Consider the following 13542-nt stretch of genomic DNA (forward strand, 5'->3'; position numbering starts at 1 on the left):
TGGATTCCATTTCTTTTTTTCTTTCTTTCTTTTTTTTTTTTTTTGAGATGGGGTTTCGCTCTTGTTCCCCAGGCTGGAGTGCAATGTCTCGATCTCGGCTCATTGCAACCTCCGCCTCCTGGGTTCAAGTGATTCTCCTGCCTCAGCCTCCCGAGTAGCTGGGATTACAGGCATGCACCACCATGCCAGGCTAACTTTTTGTATTTTTAGTAGAGACAGGGTTTCACCATGTTGGCCAGGCTGGTCTTGAACTATTGACCTCAAATGATCCACCCACCTCAGCCTCCCAAAGTGCTGGGATTACAGGCGTGAGCCACCATGCCTGGCCTCTTGGATTCCATTTCAATTTGCAGGGCTACACCTTCACAGGGCTACCATATCTGATATCAGTCATTTTTTCAGGACAGGTACAGAGGGAGCGAGTTTCTGCATGCCTAAGAAGCCTTTATTTTACTATCACTTTTTTTTTCTTTCTTTTTTGTAGAGACAGGGTGAGTCCATAGCGTAAAGTGAAAGCAAGTTTATTAGCAAAGTAAAGGAATAAAGAAAAGCTACTCCATAGAGCAGCCCCGAGCGCTGCTGGTTGCCCATTTTTATGGTTATTTCTTGATTATAGGCTAAACAAGAGGCGGATTATTCACGCCACCCTTTTTTAGACCATATAAAGTAACTTCCTGACATTGCCATGGCACCTGTAAACTGTCGTGGCGCTGGCGGGAGTGTGGCAGTGAAGATGACCGAGATCACTCTGGTTGCCATCTTGGTTTTGGTGGGTTTTGGGCCGCCTTCTTTACCGCAACCTGTTTTATCAGCAAGGTCTTTATGACCTGGATCTTGTGATGACCTCGTGTCTCATCCTACGACTTAGACTGCCTTCACCACTGGCATTGGCAATGCAGCCCAGGAGGTCTCAGCCTCATTTTACCCCGCCCCTACTCAAGATGAAGTTGCTCTGGTTCAAACGCCTCTGATACCATGAGATTTTGAATCTCGATACTTTCTTCTGGGAACTTGTTCTACTCTTACTTCTTCATTCTCACATCCCAGCCCCTGATTTTCTCTGTTTCCTCTTTCCGAAACTTCTAGTAGACATTGTACTTCCTGGCACAGTATCCTCCCTCAATTTTTCACTTATGTACTCTTTTAGTGTCTTTGTATCCTAGGAATTTTTTTTTTTTTACTTAATCCTCTAGCTCTTCTACAAAATGTTCTGTTTTGTTAATCATGTTTAACATAATTTTGATCCTTTTATTGAGACCTATCTTGGTGAATGTTCCATGTGCAATTGAAAAGAATATGTACTGTGCTGTTGCTGGGTACAGTGTTCTATAAATGTCACTTAGGTCAAGTTGGTTAATAGTCTGCTTCAGGTATTCTGTATTAATCAGGGTTCTCCAGAGATTAAACTAATGGTGTGCGTGTGTGTGTTGGGGGGGGGGGGTGTGGTGTATGTGTATGTAGAGAGAGATCTATATAGAGAGAGAAATAAGAAATCAGTTCACGTGATGGCCAAGCACGGTGGCTCACGCCTGTAATCCCAGCACTTTGGGAGGCCAAGACAGGCAGACCACTTGAGGTCAGGAGTTCGAGACCAGCATGGCCAACATGATGAAACCCTGTCTCTACTAAAAATACAAAGAAAATTAGCTGGGCATGGTGGCATACTCCTGTAATCCCAGCCACTTGGGAGGCTGAGGCAGGAGAATCGCTTGAACCTGGGAGGCAGAGGCTGCAGTGAGCCGAGATTGCACCACTGTATTCCAGCCTGGGCAACAGAGACTCCGTCTCAAAAAAAAAAAAAAAAGAAAAGAAATCAGTTCACATGATTATGGAGGCTGAGGTCACAAGATCTGCAGGGTGAGTTAGCAGCTGGAGGCCCAGGAGAGCTGACAGTGCAGTTCCAATCCAAAGGCCAGCAGGCTGGAGATACAGGAAGAACCAATATTGCGGTTCAAGTCTGAAGGCAGGAAAAGACTCATCCCCACTCAAGATAGTCAGGAAGCGTTTCCCCTTACTTTCGTTCTACTCAGGCCTTCGAGGGATTGGATGAGGCTCACCTACATTGAGGGGGGCAATCCGCTTCACTCAGTCTACTGATTCAAATGTTAATTTCATCCAAAAACGCCTTTACGGAATAATATTTGACCTGTCAGGTTGACACATAAAATTAACTATCACGTCTTCTAAATCCAGGTTTTCTGTCCACTGGTTCTGTTGATTACTGAGAGAGGGTGTTGGAATCTCACCTCCGCATGTGTATTGTCCAGCTCTGTAGTTCGTTGGCCTTTGTCTGGCACTTTGGAGCTCTGTGCTTAGGCACCTGTGCATTTAGGATTGTACCGTTCTCCTGATTGCTCCATCCTTTATCATTAGGAAATGGCCCTCTTTATCCCTGGTACTGTCCCTTGTTCTGAGGTCTGACCCTGTCTGACATGAAAATCGCCACTCTGTTTTGGCAGTAATTTCTAATACTGTTTTATTCCCTGTGCCTTTTTATTTTATTTATTATTATTTTTTTAATTTTCCTGGTTTCCTTGGTATCTTCTAAACCTGTGCCTTTTTCGTTGCATCCTGTGCTCTTCTTTTAAATGGCTTGCCTGTTTGTTTGACTTTCTCTAAGGATACATATTTTCACTTTTTAAATATCAGCTTTAGGCTGGGCACAGGGGCTCACACTTGAAATCCCAACACTTTGGGAGGCCAAGGTGGGCGGATCATTTGAGGTCAGGAGTTTGAGACCAACCTGGCCAACATGGCAAATCCTTGTCTCTACTAAAAATACAAAAATTAGCCAGGCGTGGTGGTGCACGCCTGTAATTCCAGCTATTCGGGAGGCTGAGGCAGGAGAATTGCTTGAACCTGGAAGGAGGAGGTTGTAGTGAGCTGAGATCACACCACTGTACTTCAGCCTGGGCGACAGAGCATGACTCTGTCTCAAAAAAAAAAAAAAACAGCTTTGATTTAGGCATTATTATTTACTTAAGTAAAATTCAATAATTGTTAAGTATAAAATCTAATGACTTATGACAAATGTATACAGTCATGTAACTGTCAGGCCTCTGAGCCCAAGCCTGCACGTATACATCCAGATAGCCTGAAGAATCACAAAAGAAGTGAAAAATGGCCAGTTCCTGCCTTAACTGATGACATTACCTTGTGAAATTCCTTCTCCTGGCTCAGAACCTACTTCACTGAGCACCTTGTGACCCCCACCCCTGCCCGTAAGAGAACGACCCCCTTTGACTATAATTTTCCACTACCCACCCAAATCCCATAAAAGTGCCCCACCCCTATCTCCCTTTGCTGACTCCTTTTACAGACTCAGCCTGCCTGCACCCAGGTGATTAAAAAGCTTTATTGCTCACACAAAGCCTGTTGGTGGTCTCTTCACACAGACACGCATGACATTTGGTGCCATGACTCGGATTGGGGGACCTTCCTTGGGAGATCAATCCCCTGTCCTCCTGCTCTTCGCTCCATGAGAAAAATCCACCCACAAGCTCAGGTCCTCAGACCAGCCCAAGAAACACCTCACCAATTTTAAATCGGGTAAACGGACTCTTTTTACTCTTCTCCAACCTCTCTCATTATCCCTCAACCTCTTTCTCCTTTCAATTTCGGCGCCACCCTTCAGTCTCTCCCTTCCCTTAATTTCAGTTCCTTTCCTTTTTCAGTAGAGACAGAGGAGACAATTTTTGTTTTTTTTTTTTTTGGAGACAGAGTTTTGCTCTGTCACCCAGGCTGGAGTGCAGTGGCGCGATCTCAGCTCACTGCAAGCTCCATCTCCTGGGTTCACACCATTCTCCTGCCTCAGCCTCCCGAGTAGCTGGGACTACAGGCGCCCGCCACCACGTCCGGCTAATTTTTTTTTGTTTTTTTAGTAGATACGGGGTTTCACCATGTTAGCCAGGATGGTCTCGATCTCCTGACTTCATGATCCACCTGCCTCAGCCTCCCAAAATGCTGGGATTACAGGCGTGAGCCACGGCGCCCGGCCCAAGACACATTTTATCTGTGAACCAAAAACGCCGGTGCCGGTCATGGACTCAGGAAGACAGTCTTCCCTTGGTGTTTAATCACTGCGGGGATGCCTGCCTGATTATTCACCCACATTGTAGAGGTGTCTGATCACCATGGGGACACCTGCCTTGATCCTTCACCTTGGTGGCAAGTACCACCTCCCCTGGGTGGCAAGTACCCGCCCCCACCTCTGTGTCTCCACCCTCTCTTTTCTCTGGGCTTGCCTCCTTAACTATGGGCAACCTTCCACCCTCCATTCCCCTTCTTCTCCCTTAGCCTGTGTTCTCAAAAACATAAAACCTCTTCAACTTTCCCCTGACCTAAAACCTAAGTGTCTTATTTTCTTCTGCAACACCACTTGGCCCCAATACAAACTTGATAATAGTTCTAAATAGCCAGAAAACGGTGCTTTCAATTTCTCCATCCTACAAGATCTAGATAATTTTTGTCGTAAAATGGGCATAGTCTGAGGTGCCTGACGTCCAGGCATTCTTTTACACATTTGTCCCTCCCTAGTTTCTGCTCCCAGTGTGACTCGTCCTAAATCTTTCTTCTCTCCTGTCTATTCCTTCAGTCTCCACCCCAAGCTCTAAGTCCTTTGAATCCTCCTTTTCTTCGGACCCATCAGACCTCTTCCCTCCTCCCCAGGCTGCTCCTCGCCAGGCTGAGCCATGTCCCAATTCTTCCTCAGCCTCCGCTCCCCAACCCTATAATCCTTCTATCATCTCCCCTCCTCACACCCGCTCTGGCTTACAGGGGGAAGGTAGGCAAGGATGGAGTGAAATGCAGGGCAAATGTCTTAAAGGAAATGAGAGGTTCTACGAGGCGGGCTAGTGGCTTGTAACCTACATGGAAGAGGTTAGGAAAGGATGACAGAATGGAATGAGCCTGTGAGAGTGAAAGGAGGTATTTCCTTGGTCTAAGAACCATTTGCCTTGAGTGGGGAGGGATTGATAGGTAGAAACTTCAGTGGGAGAGTAAGTAGGCGTGACTGATGAGAAGGAGAAAAACTGGCCATGAGGGACAGAAGTAGGAATAGTGGCTGCTTCCTTTTCTGTCTTATCAGCATAATTGTTGCCTTGAGCAATGGAGTGTGAGGCCTTCTGATGGCCTTTGCAGTGAATGACTCCAGCTTCGTTTGGAAGTAAAGCAGCCGTGAGAGGAGTTTTTATTAAAGAAGAATTAATGATGGAGGACCCTGGCGTAGTAAGGAAACCTCTTTCAGCCTATATAACGCATGGTGGTGCAGCTATTTCCAACTTGGAGCTATATGAATAAAGTCACCATAAGCATTTGCATACAAGTCTTTGTGTGGAGTGGACTCACTGGGTCATGTTGTATGTTTGTTTAAGAAGCTGCCAAACTATTTTCCAAAGTGGCTGCACCATTTTGCATTCCCACCAGCAGTGTAGGAGAGTTCCAGCTGCTCACATCCTCCACCACACCAAACCTGGCATTCACTATGAGGAATACAGCTACTTGCACGCTTTTTCAAAGTTGTCTTCTGTTCTATGACTTCCTCTGGGATCAGTTGATCTGCTTGTTTATGTTGGGCCATCTCTTTTATGCTGCTGGTTTATCTCAAATATCTGGTGAGCTTCGGTTGTCCATATTTAGGAATAAAGAACTAGGCAGCTTAACTGCAGCAGCTGGCATAAGCCTTCCCCCTCCCCCACCTCTCTACCTATTCTATGTTCTGTTACTGATGTGTTCATTTCTATACATCTCCAATGTCATTTCAGTGGGATTTGGCAAGGGAGAAAAGTAGGTAAATGTGTAAGTTTAATTCACCATCTTGAACTAAACTTTCTGCATCATTTTAATAATTACTTAGTATTTGTTTGCCTTTGGAGTTGTGGTGCCTGGCAAAGACAGGTACTCAAATATGTTGAATGTAGGATTATTTCATCATATAAATATATCAGAACTGAAGTCAACCCCATATTAAATACATCAGAACACCAATTGATCCACATTTACGTTGTTTCCAGTTTTCTGCTTATTGCTAATTTTGCTATTATATAGATATAAATTTAGAGGAAGATGAGAGAGACAATAGCAGCATCAAAGAGGAGAGAGGGGAAAACAATGGCACAGAAGAAAAGAGAGATGATGGAGATGAGTGACAGAGATGGAGACAGAGGTGATGGCGATGGTGGGGAAAAGGGAGATGATGGAGTTGGAGATAGAGATGGTAGAACTAGAGATAGACCTGTGCCAGCCAGGCATGGTGGCTCATGCCTGTAATCCCAGCACTTTGGGAGGCCGAGGCAGGCAGCTCACAAGGTCAAGAGATTGAGACCATCCTGGCCAACATGGTGAAACCGCGTCTCTACAAAAAACAAACAATTAGCTGGGAGTGGTGGTGTGTGGCTGTAGTCCCAGCTACTCGGGAGGCTGAGGTAGGAGAATCACTTGAACCAGGGAGGTGGAGGTTGCAGTGAACCAAGATCGCACCATTGCTCTCCAGCCTGGCGACACAGCAAGACTCTGTCTCAAAAAAAAAAAAAAAAAAAAACAAGAGAGACCTGTGCCTAACTGAACAGAAACTTCCACAGGAGGGAACATTAGAGCATTAGAGGTGTCACTGCTGGCCAAGGGGTGTACATTGTCAAAGCTATTACACCCCCAGAAGGTTACACACGGGCTGTGTCTGAAAGGGACCTATTCCCTCATCTCCAAATCAGTTATCAGGGAGTCCACACCATGGACCAAGGAAGAAGACCCGAGACAGGTTCATGCACACATTAGGTGTCTAATGACTGGGACAGCTGTTTTGCTTGATACCTCAGGCCACACGGGGCTTGGGCAAGCAGCCTAACCTCCCTAAACTACAGCCTCTGCTCGGGACACCCACTCTCATCCACCTCACAGAAGACTGGTCTTTGTCTTGGATGACTTCTCCAACTGGGGCTTCAGGCCAGAGGCTGCTCCCAGCTCTAGCTTGGCTGTTCTCCAGCCTCTGCAAACCAGGGCTTGCAAAAAAAAAAAAAAAAAAAAAGAGGGAAGGCAGGAGGATGTGTCAGCCCCCAGGCTACAAGAGAGATGTGGGCAAGGAACATGTCACTGTGGCTTCAAACTCTTCCTCAGCCTCTCTCCTTTGCTCTCTGCTGGAGTCTGCATGGAGGGTAAGAGTCAGTGTGCTTAGTTCCAATTCTGGTTGTTCCACTCCCTGCCTATGTGATGTGGATAAGTCACCTGACCCCTCTCAGCCTCTGTTTCTTCATCTGTAAAATGGGCATCATGGCACTACCTCCCTCATGGAGTTATGAGGATGAAAGGCAAGAATTATGTAAAGCACCTGAACCTGGGGATGGGACAGAGTAAGTGCTCAGGCAATGGCCGCTGTTGTTACTGGTGCGAGTGCGGGTGGGGCGGGGGATGTGGTGAAGGTGCAGAGCTGTGCTAGGCGGGTGGGAGACCCCGGGGGGGTTCATAAAGGGACATTTGAGATCTTCAATCATTTTTCTCCTTATATTCTATTTCCTACCTCGCCCTCTTGGCAACTCCCACCCACACCACCTGCTATTGCTACCAGTACCCACTTACCGGTGCCAGTAACAGGATTCATGCTCTTCAGAGGTCCCTTAGTTTCCCTTTAAGCCTTCCCATCAGAGCACAGAATGCTTCGCGGACCCAGAGCCAGCCCCCGTTGACCATCTTGTAGGGGCCCCAGAAGACCAGCCTGGCGCCATCAGGAAAGGATTATGGAGAGGAGCACCAGATAGAACAGCCCCAGGGGACAGGTGCAGCATAAGCTTGCTTTACCCAGCCCAGGGCCGAAATCTGCACGGCCCACGGACGCCCACTACCCCCTTACACCATCCCAGCTCCTGCCCCAGAGTAACTTGGCTTCTGCAAACCAGAGAGACTGGTCCCTGATGCCCCCTGGGGACCAGGGGTGGAAGTGCATCAGCTGGAGCAAGACACACTCGGCTACCTCCTGGTGGGCGTGTGCGGGATCCCAGGGCTAAGCCAGCAACCCTGTAGTGGCCATTGGGGTTGGCACCTACTGAGCCTGGGGCTGTGGGCAGAATCGCACCAGCTGAGGTGTGACGCTCTCTGCCGCTGCCTTGCGGCCTGGGCAGGATGACACTGCCTCTGGTCCCCAACAGAGTGGAGACTGATTATGGCTCCAAAGCTCATTCAGCCTGCTGGACAAGGCAAGATCAGCCGAAGGGGGTGAAACCTGCTTCTGCTTGGTTTCTTTTGTTCGTTTGATTGTTTTTGAGACAGAGTATCACTCTGTTGCCCAGGCTGGAGTGCAGTGGCGTGATCTCGGCTCACTGCAATGTCCGCCTCCATGGTTCAAGCGATTCCCCTCAGCCAACCGAGTAGCTGGGGTTACAGGCGTGCACCACAACGCCCAGCTAATTTTTTGTATTTTTAGTAGAGACAGGTTTCACCATGTTGGCCAGGCTGGTCTCAAACTCCTGACCTCAGGTGATCCGCCTGCCTCGGCCTCCCAAAGTGCTGGGATTCCAGGCGTGAGCCACCACGCCTGCTTGGTTTCTGGCTCCTTCTGCTCCTCTTTCCTCTGTCCCTTCCAGACCACACTCCCAGAGGGAGCACAGATCATGGCCCTCAGACTCCATCTCCCAACATGCTGCTGTGACAAGCACTAATGGCCTCCAGAAGGGGAACCCAACTTGCCCCCAAGGACACCGGGGGTGGTGGCATGGGCGCTGCCACCTCACATGGGACCCTGTGTTAGGGGGGACACCCGGTAGGGTCTGGTCTGGCTTCCTCTGCTGTAGCTAAGTCACTGCCTCAGTCCTGCTGTCCTGACCACCCACGAGATGATGGGTCTCAGTCCCTGGGTCATTAGGATTCTGTCGATGTGCCAGAGGTCCCACTGTTGGAACACCTGCTATGCACGGACTTTCACTGGGAGACCAAGGCACACCTTGCTTGACACCAGATGAAATGACCCAGACCTTTCTTGGTCTTTGGGGAGCAAATCTAGGAGAAAAGGACTTAGGGCAGGTCAGTCACTGAGCAGTGAGACAGGAAAGGCTCTGCGGGCTTGCACAGAAGGGATCATTGTGCCTGAAGCATCCGCAGGGGCTTCCCAGAGAAGGCTTTGAGCCCAGCCTTGATGACAGAAGAGCAGGCCAGGAGACAAGAGAGGCACCCAAAGGAAGGGAACAGCACATATGAGGTGTGACACAGCAGATGCCGTGTACAGTTTCTGCAAAACTTGAGGCTCCTCCTCCCAGCCTCCTTGGTGACTTCCTCTGCATTGGCCGGACTGGGGCACTGCTGAGATGGTGCCACGCATAGCTGACCAGGCGATAACAGGATGATGGCAGCCATTGGCGGACTCTGGTCATCAGGAAATTGAGGCCCAATTGTTGCCTTAGCAACTATGGCTAAGGCAGGGAAAGGCTGGGGTTGAAATTACAAATTTGTCTGACATGCTGAAAAGAAGGGCCAGCGACACAAGGGTAAGGTCCTCCTTATCTCTGAGGCCCCACCCCTCAGAGCTGAGGCAAGGACGGAGCCTTTTTCTTAGTTACAGACATCACACACTAGGCCGAGGACAGTGGCTGTGCCTTCCTGATCACTCAGGAAAAAAGGAATGCCAAGCTTGGGTCTAGGGGTGGTGGCATGGGAGGAGTACTGAAACAGGCACTTGGAGAACCCATGCCTGCCCTGGGGGAACATCATTCATTCACTCTTTCAGCATCTGACTACCTACCGTGTGTCAGGCAGTTGTAGACACTGGTGATATGGTGGCGGCAAAGAATACAGCACCTGCTCTAATGGGAATTAGCTTCTGAAGAGAGGCAGACAATAAGAAGAAACAAAAGAAGTAAACAGCTCACACCTGTCAGCCCAGTGCTTTGGGAGTATTTTTTTAAAATTAGCCAGGTCTGGCCTGGCGTGTTGGCTCACGCCTATAATCCCAGCACTTTGGGAGGCCGAGGTGGGCAGATCACCTGAGGTCAGGAGTTCAAGACCAGCCTAGCCAACATGGTAAAACCCCGTCTCTACTAAAAATACAAAAACTAGCCGGGTGTGGTGGTGCGTGTCTGTAATCCCAGCTACTCGGGAGGCTGAGACAGGAAAATCGCTTGAACCCGGGAGGCGGAGACTGCAGTGAGCTAAGATCACGCCACTGCACTTCAGCCTGGGCATCAGAGCAAGACTCCATCTCAAAAGAAAAAAAATATATATATATATATATACACACACACACACACACATATATACACACATATATATACATATATACACATACGTATCTATATATACACATATATAGGTGTGTATATATATACACGTGTGTGTGTGTATATATATATGTATAGGCCGGGCACAGTACTTTATGCCTGTAATCCTAGCATTTTGGGAGGCCAAGGCGGTCTGATCACCTGAGGTCGGGAGTTCAAGACCAGCCTGACCAACACGGAGAAACTCTGTCTCTACTAAAAGTACAAAAAATTAGCCTGGCACGGTGGCGCATGCCTGTAATCCCAGCTACTTGGGAGGATGAGGCAGGAGAATTGCTTGAACCCAGGAGGTGGAGGTTGTGGTGAGCCAAGATCGTGCCATTGCGCTCCAGCCTGGGCAACAAGAGCGAAACTCTGTCTAAAAAAATAAATAAATAAATAAAAAATAAAATTAGCCAGGTGTGGTGGTGCAGACCTGTAATCCCAGCTACTCAGAAGGCTGAGGCGTGAGGACTGCTTAAGCTCAGAAGTCCAAGGTTGCGGTGAGCTATATGAGTGGCGTGCTGCTGCACTCCAGCCTGGGTGACAGAGCAAGACACTGTGTCTAAATTAAGAAAAAAAAAAAGTAAACCAATCTATGTGAACTTATTCAACAGTGGAAAAATGCCAAAAGGAAATAAAAAGTCACCATGGGAGCGGCAAGGGCTGTTACTGTACAGGGTACTAAGTGAGGGCCCCTCCTGAGACGTATGCTCAGACATCATGCATGAGAAGCGGCCAGCCTTGTTAAGTGCTGCTGGTCACGGCCCCGCAAGTGCAAAGGTCGTGTGGCAGGACGGAGGCTGGTGTGACCTCTGAAGCCATTAAGAGGTCAGTGTGGCTCTGAGCAAAAGGAGAGGCAGGGAGCCGCAGCATGTGCTTGCGGAAGGAAGTAGCTGCTTGTGGCCTTTCCTATGGCTCGTTTATTTTCTTTCCTTTTTTTGTTTTTTTGAGACAGAGTCTCACTTTGTCTCCCAGTGAGCTCTCAGCTCACTGCAATCTCTGCCTCCCGGGTTCAAGTGATTGTCCCACCCCAGCCTCCTGAGTAGCCGGGATTACAGGTGTGTGCCACCACGCCCAGCTATTTTTTTTTTTATTTTTAGTCGAGATGGGGTTTCACCACGTTGGCCAGGCTGGTCTCAAACTCCTGACCTCAGGTGATGCACCTGCCTCAGCCTCCCAAAGTGCTGGAATTAAAGGCGTGAGCCACCACACCTGGCCTCGGCTCATTTTCTCCACAAAGCCATTTCCTCTGAGTCAGTGATTCTCAAACTTTATAGCGTTATCAACTACAAGGATTGTCAAAACAGAGGCTGCTAAGCCCTGACCCCAGAATTTGTTTTATAGGTGTGGAGTGGGACCCCAGAATTTGCTTTTCTAACAACTTTTAAGGGGGATGCTGCTGCTGCTGGCCTGGGGATCCCACTTTGAGAACCACCACATTATTAAGGGGACAGGACACTGATTGCTTATGACAGCTGAGAGGCAAGACAGAGGAGAATCTCTTTTTTTTTTTTTTTTTTTTTTTGAGATGGAGTCTTGCTTTGTTGCCCAGGCTGGAATACAGTGGTGCGATCTCGGCTCATTGCAACCTTTGCCTCTGGGTTCAAGCGATTCTCCTGCTCCGCCTCCCTGAGTAGCTGGGATTGCAGGTGCGTGCCACCATGCGCAGCTAATTTTTGTATTTTTAGTGGCGGCGGGGCTTCACCATGTTGGTCAGGCTGGTCTTGAACTCCTGACCTTGTGATCTGTCCACCTCAACCTCCCAAAGTGCTGCGATTACAAGTGTGAGCCACCGCGACCAGGATGATCTCTCTAAGCAGTGTGTCTGTGCTTCAGGACACACAAGGGCCAAGTTAGGGCAGCCAGGGCCATGACCCTTTTGGCTGCTGTTGGGAGGGGAGGGGTGACACTTGCTCCTGGATGCTCTCTTATCTCCACATACGCTATATCAGCGGGGTGGGGTGGGGACAGCCTGAGGCTCGCCAGAGCTTTCTTGGGGGCCCTTCTCCCATCTTCCTTCTGCCACCTCAGGCCTCCTCAACACAGGAAGCCAGACAGAAGGGCAAGTTTGCCTCATTCTGGCCTCCTGGTCCAGGGATATGAAACACTTCCTCTTCCCTAAGTGTCCTATCCATCCCAGTCTGGTTATGCTTCCTCTCCTCAAGGTAACAAGATTTGTCTGACAAGAAACTTCTCTCTAGCCACTTGAGCCCAATTCCTCTTCTCAGGAGACGGGGTTCAGGACTCTCAAGTGTGGGAGGAGTACATCAGCAACACTGGGAACATTTCCTGATCACGGATTCAATTCTGAAACGACCAAGGCAGTGAGTCTAGAGTGAGGCCAGGTATCCCCCAGTGATCCAAAAAGCACTCTGGATGCAGCTTTTCTGAGAGCTGACAGGTCTGGGATACCTCTGCCAGCCTCACAGCCAGCTGGATCCTAGATTCCTGGTATCCATTCACTTCCATCTGGTTTTCTAATGCCGCTGTGGTCAGCAGAATACCACCCCCAAAGATATCCATGTCCTAATCCCCGGAACCTCTGAATATGTTAGGTTACATGACAAAAGGGAATAAAACTGCAAATGGAATTAAGGTTGCTAATCAGCTGGCCTTAAAGATTCTCCTCAATTAGCTGGGTGAGCCCAGTTTTAACCATGAGGGTCCTTAAAAGTGGAAGAGGGCTGCGGAGGAGAGAGAACCATACAGAGAGCAGCAATGGACGGACTCTGGCTGAGGTTGCTACTTTGAAGTTGGAAGAAGGGGCTGCGAGTCAAGGATGCAGGCAGCCTCTGGAAGTTGGAAAAGGCAAGAAAAGATTCTCCCCTGGAACCTCCAGAAGGAATGCAGCACTGTCGACACCTTGATTTTAGCCCAGTGAGACCCACTTCAGACTTCTTACAAAACTGTAAGCCCCAAACTACAGCTGCCCAAGGTAGAGAAGGGCTAGCTCAAAGACATTTGTGAGTGTGGCTTCTCCGATGGAGCCAATCCCATTAAGATTCATAGGAAGACCCACAAAATTAAGAAACTTACATTGGCAAAAATGCCACCAGCTGTGATTGAAAGGGACAGAGACAAGACAAAATGGAAAGGGGCCTTAGAATCCCCATACTCACTTATTTCCTGGGTAACCCAGTCCCCTCCCCTTAACGACAAAATGCCTATAAAAAGCGGTTGATCATCGAAAAATTGCTTGAGAAGTAATTTCCAACGGGCTCGAGGGAAAGTCCATTGAAACATCCCCAGCCTGCAGCAGGGAAGCCCTTAAGGAACACAGGATTCAGGAACCTCCTCCCGCAGA

Source organism: Pongo pygmaeus, chromosome 13 (genome assembly GCF_028885625.2).
Source record: "Pongo pygmaeus isolate AG05252 chromosome 13, NHGRI_mPonPyg2-v2.0_pri, whole genome shotgun sequence".
Lineage (NCBI taxonomy): Eukaryota > Metazoa > Chordata > Mammalia > Primates > Hominidae > Pongo > Pongo pygmaeus.